At 46.5% G+C, this 27,086-nt stretch overlaps 1 long non-coding RNA gene across 1 annotated transcript; it reads right to left on the bottom strand.

The window, feature by feature from the left end:
• Positions 1 to 14,473: 14,473 nt before the first annotated feature.
• Positions 14,474 to 24,437, bottom strand: LOC138295207 (uncharacterized). Its single transcript, XR_011203532.1, has 3 exons — positions 24,319 to 24,437; positions 22,741 to 22,875; positions 14,474 to 15,078 (listed from the first exon to the last, which is right to left on the bottom strand). It is a non-coding gene; the product is annotated as an uncharacterized lncRNA (long non-coding RNA).
• Positions 24,438 to 27,086: the final 2,649 nt, after the last annotated feature.

Here is a 27,086-nt window from a genome sequence, read left to right as displayed (position 1 = left end):
CCTATTCTGAATAACTGTGTGTCTGGTTTGATTCACCAATATTTGGTAGACTCAGATCTGACCTCTCCCCAAGAACTAGGAAAGAAGGCAGACAAATGGTTCAGAACAAGGGTGAGGAGAAAAGCTCATACAGGGGTTCACAATGAAAAGAAGAAAGAATGTGAAAAGTTTCAGGACAAGCATGAGGACAAACATAAAACTAAAAATTCCTCTTCAGGTCTTCAACACTCCTCTGGGGGTGGGGATACAAATTCTTCTTCTTCCTCTTCTACACTCAATAAAAAGCCTTAATGCAATGTGTGCAGAGGTAAAGGCCATTGGCCAGGGGACAAGTCCTGTCCAGGTAAAGCCCATGAACCTACCACCATCACTACACCCACTTCAACTTCTAGTGCCCCTAGCAGTAGTAGTAATAGTGGTGGGACTACTGGCAATAGTCAAAGGAAAGGTGTGGTTGGGTTCACTTTTGGGTCCATCATAGAAACTGGGGTAGACAGTCCCAAGACCGCTTCTGTCAAACCTGGTGGCATTGGACTTGCCACCTTGGCTGCTTGTCCCCTTAACATGGATAAGTACAGGCAGCCAATCTTAATAAATGGTGTTAAGATCCAGGCCTACAGGGACAAAGGTGCAAGTATCATTTTAGTGACTGAAAACTTGGTGTCACCTGCAAAACACCTCCGTGGACAGAAGTACCAGGTTACTGATATCAATAACTCCACTCATTCTCTCTCTTTAGCTGTAGTACAACTTATTTGGGTGGAGTTACTGGCCCTAAGCAAGTGGTGGTGTCACCTAGCTTACCTGTAAGCTCTCTCCTAGTAAATGGCCTAGAGGTCTCAGGTTGGGCTGAAGTAGAATATAGGACCCATGCATCCATGCTGGGTATTCCTAAGTGTGAGAATGTAGCCTCTTTCTAGCATGGTTACCCCCACTTTTGGCCTGTTTGTGAATGTGTGTCAGTGTGTTTTTACTGTGTCACAGGGATCCTGCTAGCCAGGACCCCAGTGCTCATAGATAAAAACCTATCTGACAGTGTTTCTTGCCTGTCTCACTGGGATCCTGATAGCCAGGACCCCAGTGCTCATAGTTTTTGGCCTAAGGTGTATGCCTGTGTAGTGCCTAACTGTGTCACTGAGGCTCTGCTAATCAGAACCTCAGTGCTTATGCTCTCTCTGCTTTCAAGTTTATTACTGTAGGCCAGCAACTTCATTTACCAATTTCAATTGGCACACTGGACCCCCCTTAAAAGTCCCTAGTATATGGTACCTAGGTACCCAGGGCATTGGGGTTCCAGGAGAGCCATATGGGCTGCAGCATTTCTTTTAGCCACCCATAGGGAGCTCAGACAAACCCTTACACAGGACTGTCATTGCAGCCTGATTGAAATAGTGCACACACTATTTCACAGCCATTTTCACTGCACATAAGTAACTTGTAAGTCACCTATATGTCTAACCTTCACTTGCTGAAGGTTAGGTGCAAAGTTACTAAGTGTGAGGACCCCCTGGCACTAGCAAAGGCGCCCCCACATAGTTCAATGCCATTTCCCTGGACTTTGTGAGTGCGTGGACGCCATTACACTTGTGCACTACATATGGGTCAATACCTATATGTAGCTTCACAATGGAAACTCTGAATATGGCCATGTAACATGTCTAAGATCATGGAATTTTCCCACCATTCCAAATCTGGTATTGGGGAGCCAATTCCATGCATCCTGGGGACTCCACCATGGACCCCCAGTACTGCCAAACCAGCTCTCTGAGGCTTGCACTGCAGCTACAGCTGCTGCCACCTCACAGACAGGGTTCTGCCCTCCTGGGGTCTGGGCAGCCCAGTCCCAGGAAGGCAGAACAAAGCATTCCCTCTGAGAGCAGGGTGTTACACCCTCTCCCTTTGGAAATAGGTGTTACAGGCTGGGGAGGGGTAACCTCCCCCAGCCTCTGGAAGTGCTTTGAAGGGCACAGATGGTGCCCTCCTTGCATAAACCAGTCTACACCGGTTCAGGGACCCCTTCTGCCCTGCTCTGGTGGGAAAATGGACAAAGGAAAGGGGAGTGACCACTCCCCAGTCCATCATCACCTCAGGGGTGGTGCCCAGAGCTCCTCCAGTGTGTCCCAGACTTCAGCCGTCTTGCTTTGCAATTTGTGGGGGCACTCTGTAGGACTCTGAGTGGCCAGTGCCAGCAGGTGACTTCAGAGACCCCTCCTGATAGGTCCATACCTGATAAGGTAGCCAATCTCCCTCTCAGGGCTATTTAGGGCCTTTCCTGTGGGTTCTCTTTAGATTCTGCTTGCAAGTTTCCTTCAAGAATCCTCTGCAACAACTTCAGACTCCTCTGACCTCAGATCAACCGCAGCCTGCTCCAAGAAATGCTGTAACTTCAACAAAGTGTCTACAAGAGACACTTTTCTTCAGCAACCTCAGCTTCAAGTCAGCAACTGCAACAGTTTCCACAGTGTGTACTCTCTGGGGACTCCCTGTCTTCATCCTTCACCAGTTGGACTGAAGAACTTCCCTGCTCCAAGCAGGCACCTTCAACGTTAATGACTGGTACCCTGGGACTCCTCTCACGTCAACAAGCGTGCTTTTAAGGACACAGAGGGTGGACATCATCGACATAGACTGTCCAGAGGTCCTGCTGATGCAATTTGGAGGAGGTAAGACCTTGCCTTCCCTGAGAACGACGATACCCCTGTGTACTGTATCTTCTTCACCTCCTGAGGCCTCTTTGCACTCTTTGCAAAATTCCTTCTTGCACATCCTGGCCCGAGTCCCCAGCACTCCATCTTGTGATGCTCAACTCATTGAGCTGTTCTCCGGCTGCGTGGGACCTTCTTTTGTGGTGCTGCATCAACTGCGTTTTGCACCTCCTTGGAACCCGGGTCCTGGAGCTCCAGGGGGAGCTGGCTGGCATCCTGAGGGCTCTCTAAAGTGCTGAGCCCCCCCTCTTCCTCCTCACACAGAGTTGAGGCCTTCAGGTCCCTCCTGGGTCCATCCAGCACCATTTTGACAAAAAACGTACTTTGTCTTAGCCAAGGCTTGTTGGCACCTTCCGACACGAACTCTCATCTGCAACAATGTTCTTGCATGGCTGATGCAATAATCCCAAAAACGAGGTGTAAGGTGTCCTAAGGAAACTTGCAGTACTTTACTCCTGCTTTTCTGGGATCTGGGGTGGGGTAATTTACATACCTTTACGGTATTCTTACTCTCCCAGCTATCTGCACACACCACGCTTGTCTAGGGGGGAATTTGTGATTCACATTCCACTTTTTTAGTATATGGTTTGTGTTGCCTCTAGACCTATTTTCTCCCATTGCATTCTATAGAATTTCCTACTGTTTGCATTGTTCTATGACTATTTACTTGTCTAATTTTGTCTAGTGTATATATTGTGTTTAATACTTACCACCAGAAGGAGAATTGTCTCTGAGATATTTTTGGTACTGTGTCACCCAAATAAATACCTTTATTTTTGGTAACACTGAGTATTGTCTTTACTTGTGTATAAGTACTCTGTAACTATAAGTGGTATTGCAGGAGCTTTGCATGTCTCCTAGTTCAGCCTAAGCTAATCTGCTATAGCTACCTCTATAAGACTAAGCTGCTAGAACACTACTACTTCACAAATAAGGGATAACTGGTCATGATATAAGGTGTAAGTACCTAAGGTACCCACTACAAACCAGGTCAGCCTCCTACACTAAGGAATTTCTTCCTTTAATCTCAGGTGAGACAAAAAAGCATAGAAGAGAAGGAGCCCTGAAGCCTCAGGATACACCTCGCCTCACAGGTAAAAAGGGTGTCCTCTACCCACCCTACCACAAAGGATACCATTCTCGTGGTGGGAGACACCTCTTCTAGGGTGGAAACTGTACCAAAAGAGCCAATAGCTAACACAACTGGTCCCCCAGAGGTAAACGTACCTCTCTGTGGGAAAACTGACACGGAAAATCAACCCTGCCCTGTCTTAGTAAATTGAGAGCAACCCTCCAGCCCACCCAGAGAAACTTTAGTGCAGCACCCCTACACTACCTATAAAACTGAAGGACCGCAGCCCTATTCTTATGTAGAGCCCTTGGGACAGCACCTCTGTCCTCTCTTAGAGCCATGGGGACAAACCTTTTGCCCTGCTCTAGCCTTGCTCAGACAGCATCCCTTTTTGGCATTTCAATCCTTAGGCGAGCAACCCTGTCCTGACATTGGATCTCAGGGTCGGTCATCCTGCCCCATTTTAACTCTTTTTCATAATCTTAAAAATAGGGAATCTCAGAGTTCACCCTTGCACTGTTCTCTAGCCAAAAATCTCCAAGCAGGACCATACAGTGGATGATAAAGGGAGCAACCACTCTATTGCAGCTCTGCTCTCCACTTATCATCACTTAGACAATAAAGTCTCAACTGGCCAAAGTTAGCCTTATTGTCCTTTGTTTGGGGGGATGGCTGTGTAAGAAAGTAGCCTCTTTCTAGCATGGTAACCCCCACTTTTGGTCTGTTTATCAGTGGGTTTGACTGTGTCTACTGAGATCCTACTTATCAGGACCCCAGTAGTTATGCTCTCTCCCTTAAACCATGGTTATAGGATACTGGTAAGCCAGTATTCCACCCACAACTGGGATACTGGTGTCCCCTCATAAGTCACTAGTATATGGTACCTAGGTACCCAGTGCATTGGGGTTCCGGGGAATCCCTAGGGGCTGCAGCATTACTTTTGCCACCCATAGGGAACCCATGCAAAGGCTTCCACAGGACTGCCATTGCAGCCTGTGTGAAATGGTGCATGCACCCTTTCACTGTCATTTACACTGCACCAGGTCACTTAAAAGTCACCTATATGTCAGGCCTTCCCACCCTGAAGGCTTTGTCCAGAGTGCCTGTGTGTGAGGGCACCCCTGCACTAGCAAAGGTGCCTCCAAGTCATCAAGGACCATTTTCCCGGACTTCGTGAGTGCAGGGACGCCATTTTACATGTGCACTATACATAGGTCACTACCTATGTTCAGCTTCACAATGGTAACTCCGAATATGGCCATGTTTGGTATCAAACATTTTAGAATCATACTCAAGGCATTTGCAAGCATTGGTTGTATGATTCCATGCACTCTGGGGGCTCTGTAGAGGACTCCCAGTATTGCCATGCCTGTAACACCTATTTCCAAAAGGAGAGGGTGTCACACCCCTCTCCTAAAAGAAATGCATTATTCTGCCTTCCTGGGATTGAGCTGCTCAGTCCCCAGGAGGGCAGAAACCTGTCTGTGAGGTGGCAGCAGCTGGGGCTGCAGTGGAAGTCTCAGAAAGCTGGTTTGGCAGCACTGGGGGTACATGGTGGAGCCCCAATGATGCATGGTCCGTCAGGAGGAGTTTGGACCAGCTGAAGTGTCAGGTTCCCTGGTCAGCTTCCAGTCAATGAAGTGGACTTCACTGGTCTTTAGGTCTTTGTTACAAGAGAATGATGCCTTCTCTCTGAAGGGAGGTGTTTAGCAATTTTCAGAAGAATGGAGGTCCTCTTGTGGTTTGTAGTGTCTGTCTGATGTCCAAACAAACCCTCAGTGTCGATCGTCGAGTCCTGGGTGCAGCAGACAGGGTTTGACATCTTCTTCTTGCGCAGCAGGCCTCAGTTCTCGAGTCTTGGGTCTCCTTTGTTGCTGGTATTCTTTTGTCCTTGGGATATGATTCTCTGGTCTAGCGTTGCCCACCAACTACTGTATCTAGTGGGTGTTTAGGGGAGTTTCTAGTAGTGACCAATGGGTTATCTACCTTTGGGTGGCTACTTCCTGTGGGCAGAGGTAACTTCCCTTCACCTGATTGGCTATTTTTCTTCCATGCAAGATGGAGGAAAATGAAATGGAGGGGTCACCTTGCATGCAATACCTTAGGGGTAGTGAAAGCAGGGGTAGTCACTCTTCCTGTTCTTTGTGTGTTTTCCTGACGTTGCTCCCATTAAAAGTGGGGATTTGCTATGGTGGCAGCCATCTGCTGCTATCAGCAGGCTTGGGGGTTGTGTTTCAAGGGAGGTAAACCCTTTGAAGCTTGCTAGCAGGGCAGTGTATATTCCTGGGGGAGATTTGATAGCACCTCTTCCCATGAAGGGCTTTGTTCTGGGACCGATAGAGCAGGATCTCTCACCCCAGGGTTCTAGATTCTTGTCTGGTGGTGGCAGGCTGTTTTTAGATTTCGCAAGGGTACCTCTAAGGTGACCCCTGAGTACATTTTGTAATAATTCCAATACTGGTACCAGTTTGGATTTGTCATTCCAAGTTGTTTGATACCAAACAACTCAGGGTTCAGAGTAGCCAACTTATAGCTGTGAAACTCATACTGACCAGTGTCCAGCACATGCATTTAAAATGTCTACTCTCTTCACTTACTATGTCCTAATTTTGGCAAGGACACATTAGAGGCATAGTGCTCATGCATGTATGCCCACACATACAGTATAGTGTACCCTTCCTTGGGGCTGCAAGGCCTGCCAGAGGGGTGCCTCACCTGTACTGCATGAAATGTGTAGTGGACAGGGCACACGGGCTGTGTGCCATGTTGAGTTTGCATTTTAGGATTGCCCCAGGACACTCAGCCTGCAATGGCAGTACTGGGTACTTCTGGATGCATGCCCCTAGAGGGTGGCACAATCTGTGCTGCTGCTCTCAGGGGGCCTACCATTAGTACCCCGTGGCCTGGGTACCTAAGTAACATTTACTATGGACTTATAGTGGCAGCTAAAGGTGTTACCAGTTGTGCCAATACATCACAACAGTTTTGGGAAAGAGATCTGGCCCGGGGAACCTGGTTGGCAGGGGCTTTGAGCATTAATAACTTTGAGACCACATCAAATACCAGGCAAAACTTGGGGGCTAACAAAGACAAAAGAGGCCTTTTCTCATACTACCGCCCAGACGAAAGAGGGTGAGACTACCTTTTCCCTAGTGAGTCTTCCTCATCTAAGTGGAAGAACCTGGAACTGGCATGGGCATCTCAAGTCTGTGTTCCACTTGAAAGTCCATTTACTGTACTGAAATAGCCCACCTAAGCAGTTTCATCTGTTGTAGCCATCTGAGAGGCATGTGATCAGTCTGAACTATGAAGTGGGAGCCAAACAGGTATGGCCTCAGCTTCTTCAGGGCTTAAACCACTGCAAAGGCTTACCTCTTTATGGCACTACATTTTTGTTCCCTAGAGAGTAGTCTTCTGCGTATAAAAGCAACAGGCTGCTGGCCATGCCCATCCTCATTTTTCTGGGCTAGGGCTGCTCCTACCCACAGTTCTGAGGCATCTGTTTGGACAATAAACTGCCTGGAGTAGTCTAGAGCTTGTAGGACTGGAGCAGAGCACATAGGGCCTCATTACGACCCTGGCGGTCATAGACCGCCAGGGTGGAGGCCGGATGAAGCACCGCCAACAGGCTGGCGGTGCTTCATCAGGTATTCAGACCGCGGCTGTGAAGCCGCGGTCGCCCAGCCGGGTCCGGCGGTTTCCCGCCGGATTTCCCCCGGCTGGGGTAATCCTCCATGGCGGCGCTGCATGCAGCGCCGCCATGGGGATTCCGACCCCCTTCCCGCCATCCTGTTCCTGGTGGTAAAAGCTGCCAGGAACAGGATGGTGGGAACTTGTGTCGTGGGGCCCCTGGGGGCCCCACAAAGATTTTCACTGTCTGCTTTGCAGACAGTGAAAATCGCGACGGGTGCCACTGCACCCGTCGCACCCCTGCAAATCCGCCGGCTCCATTCGGAACCGGCTTCCTCTTTGCAGGGGCTTTCCCGCTGGGCCGGCGGGCGATCTCCTGGAGATCGCCCGCCGGCCCAGCGGGAAAGTTGAAATGACCCCCGCGGTCATTTGACTGCGGTGCGGTCTTTGGGCGGTTTCCGCCCGGCGGGCGGTGCCCGCCGCCCGCCGGGGTCGGAATGACCCCCATAGTCTTCTTCAGAGTCAAAGGCCTTTTGACAACTCACTGTCCAGTTAACCTTTTTGAGCAGTTCCTTGGAGGTCAGCTCTATGAGGAGGGCAGCAATGGTGCCATAATCCTTCACAAATCTCCTATAATACCCAGTTAAGCCAAGGAATGCCCTGACCTGTGTCTGGGTTGTGGGAGCTTCCCAATCCAGAATGGTCTGATTCTTGGGTTGGAGGGATTGGACTTGGACCCCACAAACCAGGTGGCCCAAGAAGACAAGAGTACCCTGCCCTATCTGATGAGGTGATCCTGCCAGGTGGAGCTATAAACAGCTATGTCATCTAGGTAAGCTGCACTAAAGGATCCCAGCCCAACAAGCACTTGGTTCACCAGCCTTTGGAAGGTGGCAGGTGCATTCTTTATTCCAAATGACTTAACAGTGAACTGAGAATGCCCACTTGGAGTGGAGAATGCTGACCTCTCTTTTGCTCCTGGGGCCAGGCTAATCTGCCAGTACCCTGAAGTTAAACCAAAAGTACTCGAACACCTGGCTGCCCCTAGTCTGTCAATGAGCTCATCAGCTCCTGGGATTGGATGTGTATAGGAAAGTGCCACTGTAAGCATGGTTACCCCCCACTTTTTTCCTGATATTGATGCCAACCTTGATTGAAAGTGTGCTGGGATCCTGCTAAGCAGGCCCCAGCACCAGTGTTCTTTCCCAAAGTCTCTACCTTTGTGTTCACAATTGCCACTCACATGGCACACCGTTAAGTCCCTTGTAAAAGGTGACCATAGTACCAATGGTCCTGTAGCCAGGGAAGGTCCCCAATGGCTGCAGCATGTATTATGCCACCCACCCTGGGGGTCCCCTTACCAAGCACATGCACAATGCCTTTGCAGCGTGTGTACTGGTAGAAAGAAAAAAAGCAAAGTTGACATGGCACCCTTCTCAAGGTGCCATGCCTACAAACCACTTCCTGTGGCATAGGTAAGTCACCCCTCTAACAGGACTTACAGCCCTAAGGCAGGATGCACTATACCACAGGTGAGGGGCATAGCTGCATAGGCAATATGCCCCTACAGTGTCTAAGTCCATTCTTAGGCATTGTAAGTGCAGTGTAGCCATATTGATTATATGGTCTGGGAGTCTGTCATTACGGACTCTGCGGCTCCATAATGGCTTCACTGAATACTGGGAAGTTTGGTATCAAAACTCTCACCATAATATATCCACACCGATGCCAGTTTGGGATTTATTAACAGATGGACCCAGAGGGCATCTTAGCCCAACTGCTAGTGCAGGACTGACTGGTATGTGCCAGCCTGCCACTTTTAGACACGTTTCTGACCACATGGGGTGAGAGCCTTTGTGCTCTCTGTAGTCAGAAACAAAGCCTGTCCTTTGTGGAGTTGCTTCACAACTCCCCCCTGAACTGTAACACCTGGCTCAAGCCTCAGGTTACAGTGCCCCAGGGCACTCCAGGTAGTAGGGCTGCCTGCCCCTGGACAAGCCCCACTGTTGGCGGCAAGTCTGGTGGGAAAATTAGGGAAAACAGGGAGGAGTGACCACCCCAGCTAGGGCCACCCCTAAGGTGTCCGGCGCTGAGGTGAACCCCTCCCTGCAGAATCCTCCATTTTAGTTTGGAGGGCAGGGACCAATAGGGTTAGGTTTGTGTCCCCCTTCCCAAAGGGAGTGGACACAAGAAGGGTGTGGCCACCTTCAGGGACAGTTACCATTGGCTACTGCCCTCTGACTCTTGTAATGTCCCTAAATCCAGGTTTTAAGGGCCTTCCTGAACCCAGTTCACCAGATTCCTGGTGACCTAACAGGAAGAAGAAGGCCTGCATAGCTGAAACCCACAGCAGAGAAGAAGGAAGACGACAACTGATTTGGTCCCAGCCCTACCGGCCTGTCTCCTGCTTCAAAGAACCTGCAAAAAAACAGTGACGCATCCAGCAGGACCAGCAACCTCTGTCACGCTCCAGAGGACTGCCCTGCACACATAAGGAACAGGAACTGTCGTGAATAGCGGCGCTGTCCAAGAAGAAACAACAACTAAGGACTCCAGCCTCACCCTGAATGTGTGAGTTCTGACCACTCTGCACCCAGTGCTTAATTTGTAAATAATCACATGCCGGTGGCTACAGCTTTCCTTCGCAATGCGCGTCTGTTGCAGATCAATGTGGATAATAAAGCACCATTATTCTAAAGCCATCTAGGGCATTTTATATATGTCTGTGCAGCCACTTTTAACACCTTTAGCTCACTCAGACCTTAATTTTTCAATAATCATGTGCAGGTGCCTAAAGCTTTCCTTTCCAGCACGCAGCTGTTGCAGTTCAATGTGAATACCGAGGCACCATTATTCTAAAGCCATCTCAAGCATTTTTAATATATGTACGTCACTTTTAACCCCTTTAGCTTGAAGTGCTTAATTTATAATTGCAGTGTAATGCCAAAGGTGTGTTTCTGAAGAAGGTTTTTATTGGGCGTATTTGATAATTGTACATACTTTATTAATCTCTCCTTATTACAATTATGACCATCATTCTGGCCAATTTATCATCCTTATTAAACTATGACTGTTTGAACAGTCTTGATACGTTTGGGTGACCCTTTTAGTTTATTTCTCTTGCTCCTCTTCTGTGGCTGTCTTGTTGCGGGAACTGTGTTAGCAGCATCTCTGATGGAGGGTGGTGAAGGAGGTACTCCATTGGAATTAGCATGGCAGTTTTACAATTAGGATGCAAAATGGCAACATTTTCATGTTTTGCTGCAGACAGAGGACGAAGGTAAATGGGAGTGCTTTAGTTATATGCAGGGCCACTGGAATTATGTGGCAGGAAAAGTCCAAACTATAAGGCAGGGTTGACCAGTTTATGTGGCAAGATATGTCCAGCTATTAATTTACGACGCCAATAGCTCTGTCACAAGTCATCATGGTGAACGAATGCCCGGCTGGGGCAGGAGTGCAGGCTGAAGACGCAGTGGGCACCGCTCTGAACACTTCCACCCTACATAGCAGTCATTACTTTAGGGATTGCAAGAGTCTCTCAGTCTGCAGCCACATGCCATCTCAGGATCCCTCCCAGTCCCTCCCGCCAGACCCCCGTGTTCCGGAGCAAGCCAGGGGCAGCATGGGGTTTGCACCCCCTAGCTTCTGTGAGGTAGAACCTCTCGGCCATGGCAGGGCTCGGAGCCCGGGGGGCACCCCTGCTGAGGACCGCACTGGGCCCAATGCCAGCACTTTCATCTGGAAGTCCCGCACACTCCCCGTCAGGGCACTGGCCCCGGGGCTCTGCTTCTACCTAAGAACAGCTGGCCACAAGCCAGCCACCACTGGAGGGGCGATCATCGAGCCTTTCATTTCAGCAACAAATAAACCAAGCAACACCGAGGGAGAAAGGCATCGACGCCCCAAGCACTCTGACGAAGCCAACATTTTTAGGATGACCATAGCAGCGCGCAAGCGCTGCTTTTTGACCTTTTGTAATGTATTCTGTGGGCTTTAACCACGCCCACCTCGTGCCCATCACTTTCATTCTTTCCTGGGACTGCCTTTCAAAAATCCCTTGATGTGGCTGATAAGTGCTTTACGTTTGTCCCTCCTTGAGGATGTTTTGTTATTGCCTTAGAGACTGACCCCGTTACATGGATTATTGCACAATCGACCAGATAGCTTCGTGTTGGTGCACTATTTTTTCTTTTTCCTCACCGCTTCGCTCATGGTGGTATGTTGTTTATTCGTCTTCCTTGGTTTTGGGCATCTTGCTGTTTCTTTGTGATGTCTGCGGGGTCTTTTTTATTTATTTATTTTTTTGCATTTTTATATAGCGCAAGCTCAATACAAAGGTAGTGCAGCACTTTACATGAGCATCGATTACATTACACAAGAACACATTCATTTCTGGTAGCAAGGGGAGATTAAGCAATTTGCCCAGGATCACAGGATGTTGTACTGGCGCCGAGACTCGACCCATGTTCCCCAGCTCTAAAGTCGGCAACTCTATCCCTTACACCACATCCTCGCCCCTAGGGTTCTTTACTTCGTCTGGTGTGTGTTGGGGCAGTCTGGGAATAACTTTTTTTTGTTTATAGCGCTTGGTAATAAATGTTCTGCCATTTTCATACCACTGCAGGGCAGATGTGATTCTTAACAAAATCGCTATCATTCATTTGCATTGACCTTGCAGAGATGAAGAAGTGAAAAAGTTATGTCAGGATTGTAACCAGTGACATTGTTGTTCTGTCAAGACCTCTGCAGTGGGTGCATTAACCAACTGACTTGAATAGAGCTTAACACTATGCAACAGCACGTGCTCTTCATAACCTCCGGAGAGTCACCAACCAAGCACATAGGCCTGAAGATGGTGAAGGTGTTGTCTCCAAAATGGTAGAAAAGGGGTTGTGACTCCAGACCCAAGCACTTCACGGCTTCAAGCTTGATAGCAAAAAACAGCTAGTCTTTGAATGTAAATTGGGCTTCTTCAAATAGAGTTGATTTAGCATGAACTCAATAGAAAGGTATTGTAGCGCTTTACATGGCCACTGGTTACATTACACAAGAACACATTCATTTTTGGTAGAAAGGGGAGATTAAGGCCCTGATTACGACCCTGGTGGTCTTCTGACCGCCAGGGCCGCACTGGAGGTCTGACTGCCTCCAAGGAAGTGGTCTGACCACTTTGGCGGTGGTCAGACCGCTGCATTATGACCGTGGTGTTTCAGCCCCAGTCGGACCGCCAGCACCGCCAGTTTCCCTTCACTGGAGGGACTGGTGGTGCTGGTGGTCCTAATCCGCCAGAGCAGCACTGCAAGCAGCGCTGCCCTAGGGATTAAGACCCCCTCTCTCTGGCAGCTTTTATGGCAGTTGCACCGCCATGTAAAAGCTGGCGGAGACGGGATGCAGGGGCTCCATGGGGGCCCCTGCACTGTCCATGCACATGGCATGGGCAGTGCAGGGTCTCCCATGGACAGCCCTGTTGTGCTTTGTACTGTCTGCTATGCAGACAGTGAAAAGCACAATGGGTGCTGTTGCACCCTACAAACCGCAACATTGCTGCAGGCTCAATTATGAGCCTGTGTCAACGTTGTGGGCTGTTCCCCACTGGCCAAGCAGGCAGAAACAACCTCTCCACCTGCTGACGCAGCAGGGAACTTATAATGGTGCCCACGGAAAGGCAGCCGTGCTGGTGGCTACCTGACCGCAGGAGTTTGGCAGGAGGGCCTTTCCGCCTGCCAAACTCAAAATGACCCCCTAAGTGAACTTGCCCAGAATCACAGGATGTTGAACTGGTCACAAGACTCAAACCATGTTCCCGGCAGCTCTGACCCATAACCCACATCCTCTCCCCTAGATTTCTTTGTCCGGTGCATGTTGGGACAGTCTGGAAATAACTCTTTTTTTAGTATAGCGCTTGGTAATACAGGTTCTGCCCTTTCATAGAGCTGCAAAGCGGGTGCCATTTTTAACAAAATCGCTATAATTCATTTGCAGTTAAGCTGCCTCTTCTGTTATTGTCTTTGTATCTAGTCAATGTTTTTAAAAGTTAGACTGGTATTGCCAAAGTAGAGGATTTATTCCTTTAAAAGTTTTACACACAGAAATATATGGCTGCCCCCTTTTCTTTGCTCCTAACTCTTTTTACCCCTCATTCTCCGAGTTAAATGCAACAAAAATGCCACATTGTGCTGTGGCTTGTTTGGTGCTATAAAAGTTTAGGTAAACACATTAGAAAGGGTTGCATCGCTAGGGTATCAGAGCCAGTCTGTGGGAATGAGGCAAGAACACTCCCAAGATGGCAGCCTTGTTGTGTCCTCTTTCCTGCAGCGACAGGCCTGGGAAGGTTGCTGTGGCTCCTCACACACACCCACTCCACTCCAAACCAAAACATATAGGTAAAAGTCATTGTCATTTACAATGCCAATATCTCTAACTCTCACATATGCCATACCCATTGCTTTGCAAATTGTTTATGATTTATTTCACCATGTTTTGCAGTCGATTTGTTTCATTTGCTTGAATGCCTAGATTCTTTTTTATTTTTTCCCACCCATACTTTTGTCATTTCTGTTAATCACATTTAAAAATAATTCTTTTACAACATTTTGTATGGTATTGAATATTTATCGAGATATTTTTAAATTTTGTATATTCATGTTTATGGTGTGAACTCACCAAAATAAAGCTAATGAGAATGATTTGCAAACCAGATGCTCGTACTTGCATAGGGTTTACTGTATCCAAGTTTTCATAGAAGGCATAGTGTACAAGTCTGAAATTAATCAAGCTCTGATGTTAGATGGAACCCAAAGGCTGTAGACTTTTTATGTTGTGAACACGATGACTTTGGTGATTGTATTGTATTTTTAGCATTTATGAAGCAAAAGAATGTGTTTAGCTGAAGAATGTTATCTAGATTTTATACTTTTAAATTAATGCATATATGTTGTATTTACTTACGTTGATGGTTCAATGAGCCCGAGCAAAAAATAAAGGAAAGGCTGTCGGCTCCCACAGGGGTTGTGATGGACAATAATACAAACTCTGTGCAGTGCAAATAGGAACAACACCCTACTAAGTTCATGCATTCAGATTTTATTGCTTATTTGAAGTTCAATCATATGTTTAATCAATTACAGAACAACAAGCATGGCATTCTCCCCTTCCTCTGAAACAGTAACTCAGTGTACAAGGCGAGATTATACAGAGAAGGGAGCCAGAAGGGAGGGCAACACCAACAGCTGTTTTTAAATCTAGCTGCTTGTGACTTTGTGTGGCTCTGCAGACTCTCCTAACAGCCCTGATGACGAGCAGATGTCCCCACTGCCTCGCGAGCTAGAAGTCATTGTCAGATATGGGCCGTGTAAAGATGTCTTCAGAAGACCAGGGATAGATCTTATCCTGTCACAAGTATTCTGCAATGTACAAGGAGTTACTGAATGCTTTGTGCTCTCAAGGCTGTCTAATATGAGTAAAGGGGGTATTATCAGCAAGATGCAGGGGTGTAAGCGAAGCACATCCTTCCCTCATCCGAAGGGTTCTTCTTTCAGTGGTCTCTGGAAAGGTTTCGTGATGCTGGTCAGAGAAGAACCAGGTCTGTCTGGTGCGTCCAAGCGTAAGCGGCTGAGCAGGCATTAGGCCTCGACAGACCTCGTCCGTGGGAGGTGGAGAGTTAGAGAACTGTAAAGATATAGACAATCAAGCTAACAATCCTCCATTGTAACAATTAAGCACTTTTCACTCTTACAATATATATATGTACTGGAGGTTCTAAAAAACACATTGCTACACCGAGAAAACTGTAGAGCAGGATGGATCAAGCAATATTATACACTGAATCAAGCAACATTATACACTGAATGCAACCTTGGTGTCAATCATTCGCATGTAGAGAAACAAGTGAGATGCCTCTAGAAGGCACAAAGCTGTCTCAAAAGTATGTCCCAGATCCAAGTCAGTGTTGGTCTTCAGTAAAGAAGAGTGTTCACTGGACCACAGTGCCCACCTGTGCATCCTTTTGAGCCCAAGAAAAATATGAGGAGTCCCTGGAGAGGGAAGGATCAGGGAGACCAAACCTACTGACATTCTTTCAGTCACCACCTACTGGAAATATGTTTACACACTCTGCACTCTCTTGAAATGCACTTATTCTTGGTAAAAACCACAGCAGAGATGTACATTACCACCCCTCTCACTCATCACCCTCACTCACAAGAACCACGATGAGAAAGAGTAGGTAGGACTTGTGTGATGGAGATTACTGCTATTTATTTATGAACTACAGCTTTTTATGTAGACCGCTCTAATTAAAATCGGTGTCAGTGCGCTTTACACAAGGAGCAGAGACTATGAATCCAGCTGAGGCTCCTCTAAGGCAGAGCAGCGTCGCCCCACTGCTCTGAGCAAAAATACCATTATAATAACACAATGGTATTATTTTATTTTTCAGTGCAAAGTCAGGTTAGGGCGGGACAGGGCTGGGCTGTGTCACAGGAAGGAGTTGTATGTGCACCATAAGCGCGCATGACGATTTGCCTGAGAATGTGCACAGGCTCCCACTCCCTGTCTGAGCGCCAAACCAGGCCGCTCAGACCGATCACGATGCTGCTGTCGTGCTGGTGACAGCAGCGTTGTGATTGGCTTAGGTGAGTCTGGGAGTCTCTGCGCGTCTGTGCTGCCGGGAGTCAGGAAGAGAAGAGGATGGAGGAGAGACGGCAGCCGTACACAGGTAAGTGTTCTTTCTTTTCACCCCCCCGCCTTGCCACCCCCATTCTGCCACTGTACGCATCTGGATCTCTGTTGTAGTGGAAAAAGGATCTCTTTACAATAATGTGGGAGGGAAATATGTTAGGACTTATTTTGAATTCAGCATCAAGAGAAGAGCAGAAACACCCAGGATGAATGGGTGTTACGCTGGAGGGGCGGAAATGGGCGCAAAATCAACTGGAGGGCAAAGAAAGGAGAAAAGGAAAGAGTCAAGTGATCTTGGATTGTAGGGCAAGATAGAGTTTGAACAGGTAGGTGTTTAGTTGTTGATGGATTTTGAAAACTTCAGAGACCTCAGAAGTCTTGAAAGAGAAGCAGAAAACTGGAGCTGCACCAAAAACGTGGGTGGCAGTTATTTAAATCAAATGTACTTCCTTTTCTTATACTTTGCCATAAGGAGAATCCTCAGTTAACGTGGATAGGAAAAAGTGAAATTGTTTATTGACCTTTATATTAAATTAGTAAAAATATGTTTATGTTCAATTATAATGTGAAGTATATATAATTTTTTTAATATAGAGCAGAAAAAGGCACCACACTATCAATTTTTTATAAGGTCTTAAATTAAGTATTTAAATATATAATTAAATAAAAATATTTTCCTCAAGTTTACTTTAAAACTATCTCAATTAAGCTAAAAAAAAATAATTTCTTAGAAAACAAAATTTAATAAAAGTGATGTATAGAATTATTTCTGTCATTTATCTTTTAGTAAAAGAAATGTTACATTAATTTATAAATGTAAAAAAGGTTGTTAAAATATTTTATGATTAAATAATTACTGTTTTATTTTTAGGTTGTTTAACACTAAAATATCTCTATTCATATTTTGAACTGTTTTAAATTATTTATTTTAATTTAAATTATTTCCTATTGGATGTTATTTTAGTACCCAACCTCTATTGCTTTCTATGGGAGGATGCTGCAATACCAGTGGTTGGGCATGTGTGGTTCTGGACTTACTACCAGGTCTTTTTGGCAGTAGGAACTCACACGTGTACACTTCACTTCCCTCATTGTTTCCAAGACGGAAGAAGTGTGAGACTACACTTTTGAATCATATATATTTGGCTTTCTGAATAACTTAAAGTAGTATTTATATTTGAATTTTCTGAATAACTAGAAGGAGTAAATTTACTCAAAAGGGTAAGAATACATTACACATGTAAAATACTCGTGTAAGTTACCTTTGTGAATAGTCCCCATTGTGAGATCATAAGCATTGCATTTGGTGTGTGAGTTATGGTTTGCATGCGTGTTGTGGATTATGTATTTCATTTGTGCACAGAGGGTTTCACTGACCTACGCCCAACCACTGCGGGATGCAGTGCTCACTGAACACAGCCTTTGGCTGTGCACATGGGGGTTGGCTGCAGAGCATGACCTCTGGACTGGCCTTGTTTTATGACATTTTAAGTGGGGTTTGTGAATCCAGTTGTATGGTTTGCAAGCCCATGGCAGGCTTCACAGCTAGGGACTACCACTCCAGGGCAATCTACATGGGCTTGTGCTGGACCTTCCATTAGGTACTAGGTCCTTGTTTCAGGTCTACAAACCCTGCAGAAGGTACTCAACAGATGTTCATACTGCTGCCCTACAGTGTATTTATGTGTTTATTTATATCATGAAAATAACTCAGTTAGAAATCAGTTCTGGTTCATTGAACACAAAACTGGAAGAGCCCTGCATTTGCTAGTTACGGTGTGCAATACAATATGTACCCCAATTCATATTAGTGAATGAAACTTTAATCACCCCCACGTACCCTTGCCTCTGTTAGACAGATCAGCAGCTCAGAATTTCAATTAACCAACAGGAAGCTCATCCTCCTAAACATTTACCAAATTTGAGTGGGTTCTTCAAACACTAACAAATGTAATAGCAAATTATTATTTTGCCATCCCTCCCCGCTGAAGGTCTTTCCTCTTACTCCCATCACGGGCCAGCAAGAAAGTGAGAGAATCAGAAGTAGGCTAGACACACCAAGTCACTGCCACATTTAGTGTCAATCCATGAGACAGGGCCAAAGATACTAGTAAATGAAAACATTGCTGACTCCCTTCCTTTTACTATACTGTCATTAGATCTGCACAAAACCCGACACACCGGTCCTGGTGCTTCTCGCTGACTGCTTGCCACCTTTGATGCAGATTCATCAAACAGCTCCAAAGTAAACAGCAAATCAAAACTTTAGTGACAGTATTTAACTCTTCCCCTCCCTTTGATGAGGTGACATTTCAAAGTAGTGGGCGTAATCCTTGGTTCAGATTCTAGTGAGCGACCATGACTGCTTCCCAGAGGGTGTGGGGTGTTTGCTCACACTCAGTGGCATTCAGTCTTACTCTATCACTCATTCCCCCTCAGCTTCATTCATTCATTCACGTACTCTCATTCGCACTTTCACTTACTTTTACCTACTCTGACTGAGCCTGTCCCAGTGACTCGCCTAGTCTCACTCTATCTCACCTAATCTCACTCAGTCTTGTTCATTTTCACTCATTCTGATTCATTCATGCTCACTCAGTCGCACTAAGTCCAACTCATTTTCACTCATTATGACTCACTCAATCTCACCCTAACTCACTCAGACTCACTGAGTCTAACTCATTCTGACTCATTCTGGCTCAATCTCACTCAGTCTCATTTATTGTCACTCAGTCTCAATCATTCTCACTTATTAAATCTCACTCAGTCCTACTCAGGGTCACTCATTCTGATTTACTCATTCACTGATTCCCACTTTAACTCAATTAGGCTAACCCAGTCTCACTGTGAGTTACTCATTCTTGCTTAGTCTCACTCAGTTTGACACAGATTTGCACATTGTGATTCAGTCAATCTCACTCTTACTCGCTCAGACTCACTCATTCTCACTCAGTCTCACTCTGGCACACTCAGGCTCACTTAGTCACTCATTCTAACTCTTTGTTAGTCTCACTCACTGACTCATCCACTCTTACTCAGTCTCATTCTCAGTCTCACTCATTATCACTCGCTTTGACACTCACTGTCATTCTCCCTCACTCTCATCCATCATCACTTTTACTCACTCTTCTGTCTCTCATTCCCACTCACTCTCGGCCTCATTACGAGGCTGGCGGTCCTAGGACCGGCAGCCTAGAGGTGATGGTTGGACCACTGTTGCAGTGGTGGTCCGAAAACCACATTACAAGTTAAGCGGGCAGACCTGCCTAAAGACCGCCATCCCCACCAGGATCACAGATCCCGACGGGGTGATGGCGGTCTTGGTTGTAGTCAGCCAGGGCAGTGCTGAACTCAGTGCCACCTGGCTGATTACAACCTTCTTCTCTGCCATCCTTTTCATGGTGGGGACTTTGCCATGAAAAGGATGGCCGAGAACAAGGGCCGAGGGCCACAGGGAGGCCCATGCCCATGGCATGGGTAGTGCAGGGGCCCCGTTGCCCAGCATCGTCAGAATGTGCACTGTCTGCTTTGCAGACATGGAGCATTCCGAGGGTGCTGGTCAGCCCCCTCTGTGCTACGAGACAGCACTGGGCTCCTTTAAGGGAGCCGAGTGCTATCTCATAGCATTGTTCCTGCTGGTCTGACCGGCAGGAATGCTCGATTTCAAGGTTTCCGCCAATCAGACTGGCAAAAACCTCGTAATAGGGCGGGGGCACCCTGGTGGTGGCGTCCTCCCTGCGAGCTTGTTGGTCCCCTGGTGGGACCTCCAAACTCCTAATGAGGCCATCTGACTCACTTCTTCACTGACACGCTCTCAGTCACACAGTCACACAGACACACAGACATGTTCGCACATACATACACTCTCTCACAGAAGCACACGCTCGCATAAACACAAGGCTTTTAAAAGTTTTCTTTGTACTTTCCCTGTTGGCTGTGTAGGTTTGGAGTCCTTCTGCTTCTTTCTGCTATCAGGGCAGGAGCATGAAACTGAAACCATGATCGTGCACAGTCACAGATCTGAGATTTCAGTCTCTGTACTTTCACTCCACTGTTTTCCAACCAATGGGAATGGGTGAGATGACTGGCTGATTGGCATAGAGCCATGGGCACCACAGGGCTTCAGCACCCATGCCTACCTTTAGATGCGGCTTTTTAGCAGGGCATGGGGAGGTTAGGCGCTGAGGTGTGCCAGGGCCCTGAGGGCAGGCCGGGGGGGTTGTTTCGCCAGCTCCTGGATTATCTCTCTGATGCCTGGTGCTGGTATCTGACTGTGCCTGCAGCATCCATCACACACTCTCACTGGCTGCCTCAGGCTCTTGATTGATGGAATGTTTTCACCAAGAGTAAATATAATGCTATTATTCAATTCTGGTGTAATACAAACAGGCCAGAACACAACGAGGGTGTGACCCTGGAACGGTAAAGTGGGAGCCACCACTGTGACACATGACACACCAGTAGAAAAGCATTCCCGCAGGCACCTGCCAGATTGTGTGCAGATGTGTCACACAGTGCCAGGTTTACTAGAGAATCAGCACTTGTTAGCCCCCCTATTTTTTACCTGCCATCCCACCTCGGTGGAGCTGCACAAAGTTGAAAATACAAAGAGTAAGCGCCACAAACTAAGTGTGTATGAAATGTCATGCATGACAACTGGTGCCAAAGCTAAAAGCAAATCAACAAATGATTCTTCAACTGACAAGACATAAAGAAGATATACAAAGTGTGACCCCTTTCAGGCCTATTCTGCACCTCTTTAAGACACAACAGCTCCAAAGGAACTGAGCAGATTTGGATCTAATCAACAAAAGCACACTTTCTGAGTAAAGTTCGCCGTCCCTGCTAAGACTGGTGTAAATCTGTTTGGTGGCTTTTGCTCTAGGTGCGGGCAAAACTTCTCGTAGGAGCTAAAATGGGAAATACATTTTTTTCCCCTTTTTGACTGTTTTCCCTCTGCATGGAATTGCATGACGGGATCTTATTTGACTGCGCTAAGAGTGGCAGATTTGGTGCAGATCCGTTGATGTAACACAAATTTATAGGTGAATCAATCAATGGCAAACATGACTGAACCATAATTAAATATTATTGATTACCACAAAACACCAGAAAGGTGTAACAGAAGATTTGCACTGTTTTACACCTGGATCTGGTGTGTGGGTTTGTGTGATGGGTGTGCTGTGTCTCTGTGTGTTATCTGCTGCACTGTCTGTGGATGTGCAATGCTGCACGTGGTCTGTGTGTGGAAGAAGCTTGCTCTGCTGCTACCAGAGGCATCCCTGTTGTGGGTGTGTGAACATCCCTGTTGCTACTTGTTCTGTCCCATTATGTGTGGATTACGCTCGAGCTGCTGCTGCCAACTCTGGCCCATTTCTGTGTGTGAAAGAAGCTGGCACTGCTGCTGCCAAGTCCGAGCTTTTCTGTGTGTGAAAGAATCTGGCACTGCTGCTGCCAAGTCCGAGCTTTTCTGTGTGTAAAGGGAGCTCGCACTGCTGCTGCCAAGCCTGACCTTTTCTGTGTGTAAAGGAAGCTCGCACTGCTGCTGCCAAGTCCGAGTTTTTCTGTGTGTGAAGGAAGCTCGCTCTACTGCTGCCAAGTCTGACTTTTTCTGTGTGTAAAGGGAGCTCGCACTGCTGCTGCCAAGTCAGAGCGTTTCTGTGTGTGAAAGAAGGTTGCACTGCTGCTGCCAAGCCTGAGCGTTTCTGTGTGTAAAGGAAGCTCGCACTGCTGCTGCCAAGTCAGAGCGTTTCTGTGTGTAAAGGAAGCTCGCACTGCTGCTGCCACGTCTGAGATTTTCTGTGTGTAAAGGAAGCTCGCACTGCTGCTGCCAAGCCTGACCTTTTCTGTGTGTAAAGGGAGCTCGCACTGCTGCTGCCAAGCCTGACTTTTTCTGTGTGTAAAGGGAGCTCGCACTGCTGCTGCCAAGCCTGACCTTTTCTGTGTGTAAAGGAAGCTCGCATTGCTGCTGCCAAGCCTGACCTTTTCTGTGTGTAAAGGAAGCTCGCACTGCTGCTGCCAAGCCTGAGCGTTTCTGTGTGTAAAGGAAGCTCGCACTGCTGCTGCCAAGCCTGAGCGTTTTTGTGTGTAAAGGAAGCTCGCACTGCTGCTGCCAAGCCTGAGCTTTTCTGTGTGTAAAGGAAGCTCGCACTGCTGCTGCCAAGCCTGAGCGTTTCTGTGTGTAAAGGAAGCTTGCACTGCTGATGCACTAACAATCTCCCTTTTTTTGCATCTCAATAAAGTTTGAGGGAACCTTTTTTACTAAAAAGGACCCAAACCCATGGCTACTGCATGTCATGTATAGACGTTTAATATACATAGAGATATTTCACCAGAACCATAGCACCAGGGGTTAACTCTATAAATCAGACTTGAGTGAGCCTCCTAGGAGCTCATTCGTTTTCCCTAAGAAGTAAAAGTTTGAATCAGTTTATTCTCAAAGAGGGTTAGGCTGTACCATGATAACAACATGGACTGTGACCTTTGCCCTGCAGCCCTACAGGTGTGAATGTATGTTCAGTATCAGACTTATTGTAAGAAACTCTCCTGTGTTGTTGGTGCTCTGAGACCCAAAGCAGCCTGAAGGAAGGGGGCCCCCCTCCATGTGAAATGATGGGCGTTGCCAAGGAGACCCGTGCATTGACGTCATACCTGCATCAAGGCACAGAATGGTGCACAGGTTCCTGCAGCATTTCTGGGTACCACCGCAGCTTTCATCTCCATTGCACCTCACGTCGAAGCTCAATAGATCGCACACTCCTGCGAAAGGACAGCTCCCGGGTTTGTCTGTAATAACAAGATGTAAGAACGAGTCAGCCTGCTGGCCTCATTACTCAGATCCAACCCCCTATTACAATGGAGAGGACACTTGAGCACAGACCTTTGTGCTGAGCTGGACATCATCCAGTTCACCAAAACCATCCCAGTGCACACCTAGCCGTGAGGAAGCGTCAAGGCGCACACAGCCCCCTCCCAAGGAAGCTTGCACTCCCTCACTAATGTACTAACGCTCTACTATTGATAAAACAGTCGTTTTCACCTAGTTCACGTAGCACATCTAGAATGTTGCTGGTGCTGTGGGGTGCTTTATACTGGAACCGCTCTCCACCTAAACGTGGGAACTACCCAGAGTTCATGCATCACTCTAAGCCTGAAAGAACATTGTTTTGATAGATTGAGATATTATATATATATATTTAGCCTAGTGGTAGCAAGTTATAGTTAGGATTCCCAGAAATAGGAATTCCTCTGATTTTTTATTAGAAATAACTTAGCCTCAGGGTCTCTTTCGACACCAGTCTTTACAGTTCTCTCCCAATCTTAGTGCTCATTGTTACTGCTTCCATCTCTCCTTAAAGCTCTCTCCCACTGTTAGAGCTCAGCGTCCCTTCTACCCCTCACCCCACTCATTAGAGCTCCTACTGTTAAATCTCATAGATTCTTCTTCCATCAGTCTTTGAAACTCTCTCCCACTGTCAGAGCTCATTGTTTCTTCCCCCATCAGCCATTAGAGTTCATTCCTTCTACTACAGCTTATAAGGGGCGAAGACCCCTTATATTTGAAGCTCTGTCTCCACCTCTTTAGTTCCCTAACCTGTACCACTCACCTGCTTATATTGAACTCTTTGCTGACTGACAGCTAGTCTAGAGGCTTTGTTTACAAGGCGTGGACCCATCACCGTCTGTCGGGTGCAGCAAAGTGGAGGCTGAATCCATCCACCTTCAGATACACTCCACCACTGTCTCCCAAACCTCTAGGCACTGCTTCTAGATGTGTCTATGTCTTAGAGTTAAGATTCTCCACCCATGGTATCATCATGCTGCCCTCTAACAGAACACACACAGCCCCACTCCATGGGCAGAGGTGCCAGGACAAGTGAGCACTGAGTGCACAGAGACACAGCAATTAGTGGTTTGGAATGGGTGAAGACATTACATCTCTGCAAGGGGAAAAGACAGGCAAAGACCAGCATGAAGGCTGAGTGAGGAGTACACATTAGACAGAAAGAGGTGTCTCTGCTTTAGGGCGATTGAAGGGGCAGCCCAGGAAGTCTGCTTTCAGCTGGAAGGGGTCGTTGGTGGGTGGTGCTGAGAGGAGAGTGAAGAGGGATAGACAGTGCATGCAGAAGTCTGAGGACAAGGAGACGAGGCAGCAGCGATGGGGCTGTGGTGTGTGAAGAGAAGGGCAGATTGTAGAGAAGGCACACTGAGGAGTGAGCCTGTACTCACCAGCTGCACATATCTGGAACACAGGGCCCAACAGAAGTGCCAGGACAAGGAGGTAACAGCCGGCTGTCTTCATCTTGGCAGTCAAAGATGATTCTGAACTCCAGGTGATGGAGGCGACCAGATTTATAGGTCTTTACCTGTTTGTTTTGCAACACTGATGAATGCTGGGAAGTTGGATGAATCTGTCGTATGAATCAGCCCTTGTTGCCTCTTCCAATTACTACGTGTCCAATGAGCCGCCACCCCCGTCCTTGTCTGCTGAAGACGGATGTACTTGTGTTTGATATCCTGAAAGGTGTGCCAACCTTTCCAACACATAACAGGGCACAGCATTATATGTCCATGATTGGTGCATGGACACAGTTACCTTGAAATGTATTGTAATTGCAATTGTATTTATATAGAGCTTACTACCCCTGACGAGGCGTCAAAGCACTTTTCGGCAAGTAGCACACTAACTACTCCAGAACCGAAAAAGATTAGTGGTGGATTAGTATAGGGAAATGTGAGTTAATTTGAGCAGTGGACATGTGAGTCTGTTAGTCGGATTGAATAGAATCTGCACCTCCACAGCACAACTGTGGTTTGAAGATCAGGATGGGTAACAGTTCCTGTTGGGTAAACCCCTGTTGATAATGTTTGTGCAAGTTTAGTAACGTTTAGGAAATACCAAATTAAGTGCTTCATGTTCTCCAAGTAATGGAGTAGCCAGAACAATAAAATACCTCCCACTTTGTATGGCACTAAATGATGGAGCCAATTGAGCTATCATGACCTTTCTTTTGGAAGTCAGTGAGAACTGTTCCTCTGATGAAAATTTGCATAAAATGGTGCAAAATTATGCATCTTAAAGCAGGAAAGGAATCAGGAAAGACATTTGTCTAAACTGCATTTACTAGTATTTATGATTTTCTTTCATCCTTTCCTTCTTTTCATCTTCTTTTGACCTTCTTGTCTTCATTTATCCTGTCCTTTCTATCCACCTTTCTTCTATACTTGTGCTTTACAGTTTCCTTTCATTCCTTTTTCCATCTTACTGTCTGTGTCCTTTCATGTTGTGTCTCATTCTTTCTGTCTGTTCTTCTTTTTATTCCTATTTTATCTTCTTTACATATTTCCTTATTCTCATTCTATCACGCTTTTCTGTTCCTTTCTTTTTTATCATCCTCTTGTCCTTCCTTCTCCCCTTAATACCATCCTGTTGTCTTCATTTTCCTTCCATTTTTTAATTATTTCTCTTCTACCTTTGCATCTTGTTTTTACTTATTTGCATTCTATTCTCCTTCCTTCATGTACTTTCTCATTCCATTTGCCTTATACTTCTTTTTTCTTTACCATTTTCTCTCACCCTCTTTCATGTTAATTATTCTTATAGTGTTTATTAGCTTCTGCTTTTGTCTTGTGAAGACTTGCGAGTCATAGATCAGAGTTAGAGAGGGCGATAAAATCCTTTAGCCTGTCCCTGTGACCTTTCATTAACCTAATAGAGCTGGTGCTTCCCTGCGCCCTTTTCTTCAGTCCACATCAGATGGACATCACATCAGCAGATGCCAGTGGGAGGCATGAAATGTGCTTTTGATGCAATGTGTCCTTTGTACCTGAACTCTGATGAGGAATGGAAGAACATTAAAAGTGCGCATTGCAGATAACAGCCCAATAAACGTGGCATCAGTTGGTGGTGGAAGGACATCCAGTGGTGGAAAGTAGAAGGATCGCTCTGGGTCCCAGTTCTGGCAGCTATTTCTTTCGCAGTCATATGCACTATTTGTCCTGGTGCCATTTTGCGACACCAGGACACAATTCAGCAATGCCCATAAGCTTTCTGCATTGCGTTCGGAGTAGCAGCGCGCAGGGGCGATGGACTTTCTTGTTTTAACTTCCAGTTAGGACGCATCAATGGCCTCATTTAAAGGGCCACCAGCCCTGCTTTTTTCAAGTATTGCCCTGTCTGTGAGCCATCGGGAGCCTAACACCGAGATGCCAATATTATAGTAGAAAAAGGCACATAGTTCATCACTTCACAAGTACTTTATAGAAACTATGACTTGGAGGCAGGCGCTCGTCTTTGTTCATCCCCAGGCCCCCATGGAAGAGATGTGCACCTTAAGAATGCTAAACGTATCTAGGTGTATAATTAATGAACTAATCACAAACAAATGATTTAAATGGTACCTAATGATTATTTTTAATGTAGTTCTTTTATAGAGCTGTTCATCCCAGTGAAGGTTGCAGAGCACTTTACTTCACGCACAAACAGAATACATCATACGTGTGTGATTCTACCGTGACAAGGGTTTTGTGTTGTAGAGGTGACATGTTAAGAGTGAACGATCTGAAGGAACACAAAGTCAGGATATAAAATGTAACCCAGTGACTGGGGCTGTCTATACTAACAATACTTTGTTAAATCATGGAGGAGCACTTCTTTGCAATGTTAAACTTACACCAGATTGAAACAAAAAGCTGTAAGGGCCGAACTACAGTTTGTATCCGCTTGGTCCCAGCACACTGATCCCTGTGCTATATTAGAAGGACTGCAACTTATGAAGTGGAAGAGGTAAAATGATCTCTGTGTCAAAAGCAGTAGCCCACTCACCTATCTACATAATACACAGATCTGTGATCTGCACGTCACAGAATGTACTATTTGGTAAGCACATTAACCCACTATGCTATCTTGAGTCAAAACAGTGATTGGATTACACACAGAACTCTTCCAAAACTGCAAGAACCACCAGAGTTAACTTTCAGATATTATAATTCCCTCG

This window comes from Pleurodeles waltl, chromosome 5 (genome assembly GCF_031143425.1).
Source record: "Pleurodeles waltl isolate 20211129_DDA chromosome 5, aPleWal1.hap1.20221129, whole genome shotgun sequence".
In the NCBI taxonomy this organism is placed as follows: domain Eukaryota; kingdom Metazoa; phylum Chordata; class Amphibia; order Caudata; family Salamandridae; genus Pleurodeles; species Pleurodeles waltl.
The sequence above is the reverse complement of the archived record's forward strand: the minus strand, read 5'-3'. Positions and strand labels throughout refer to the sequence as shown.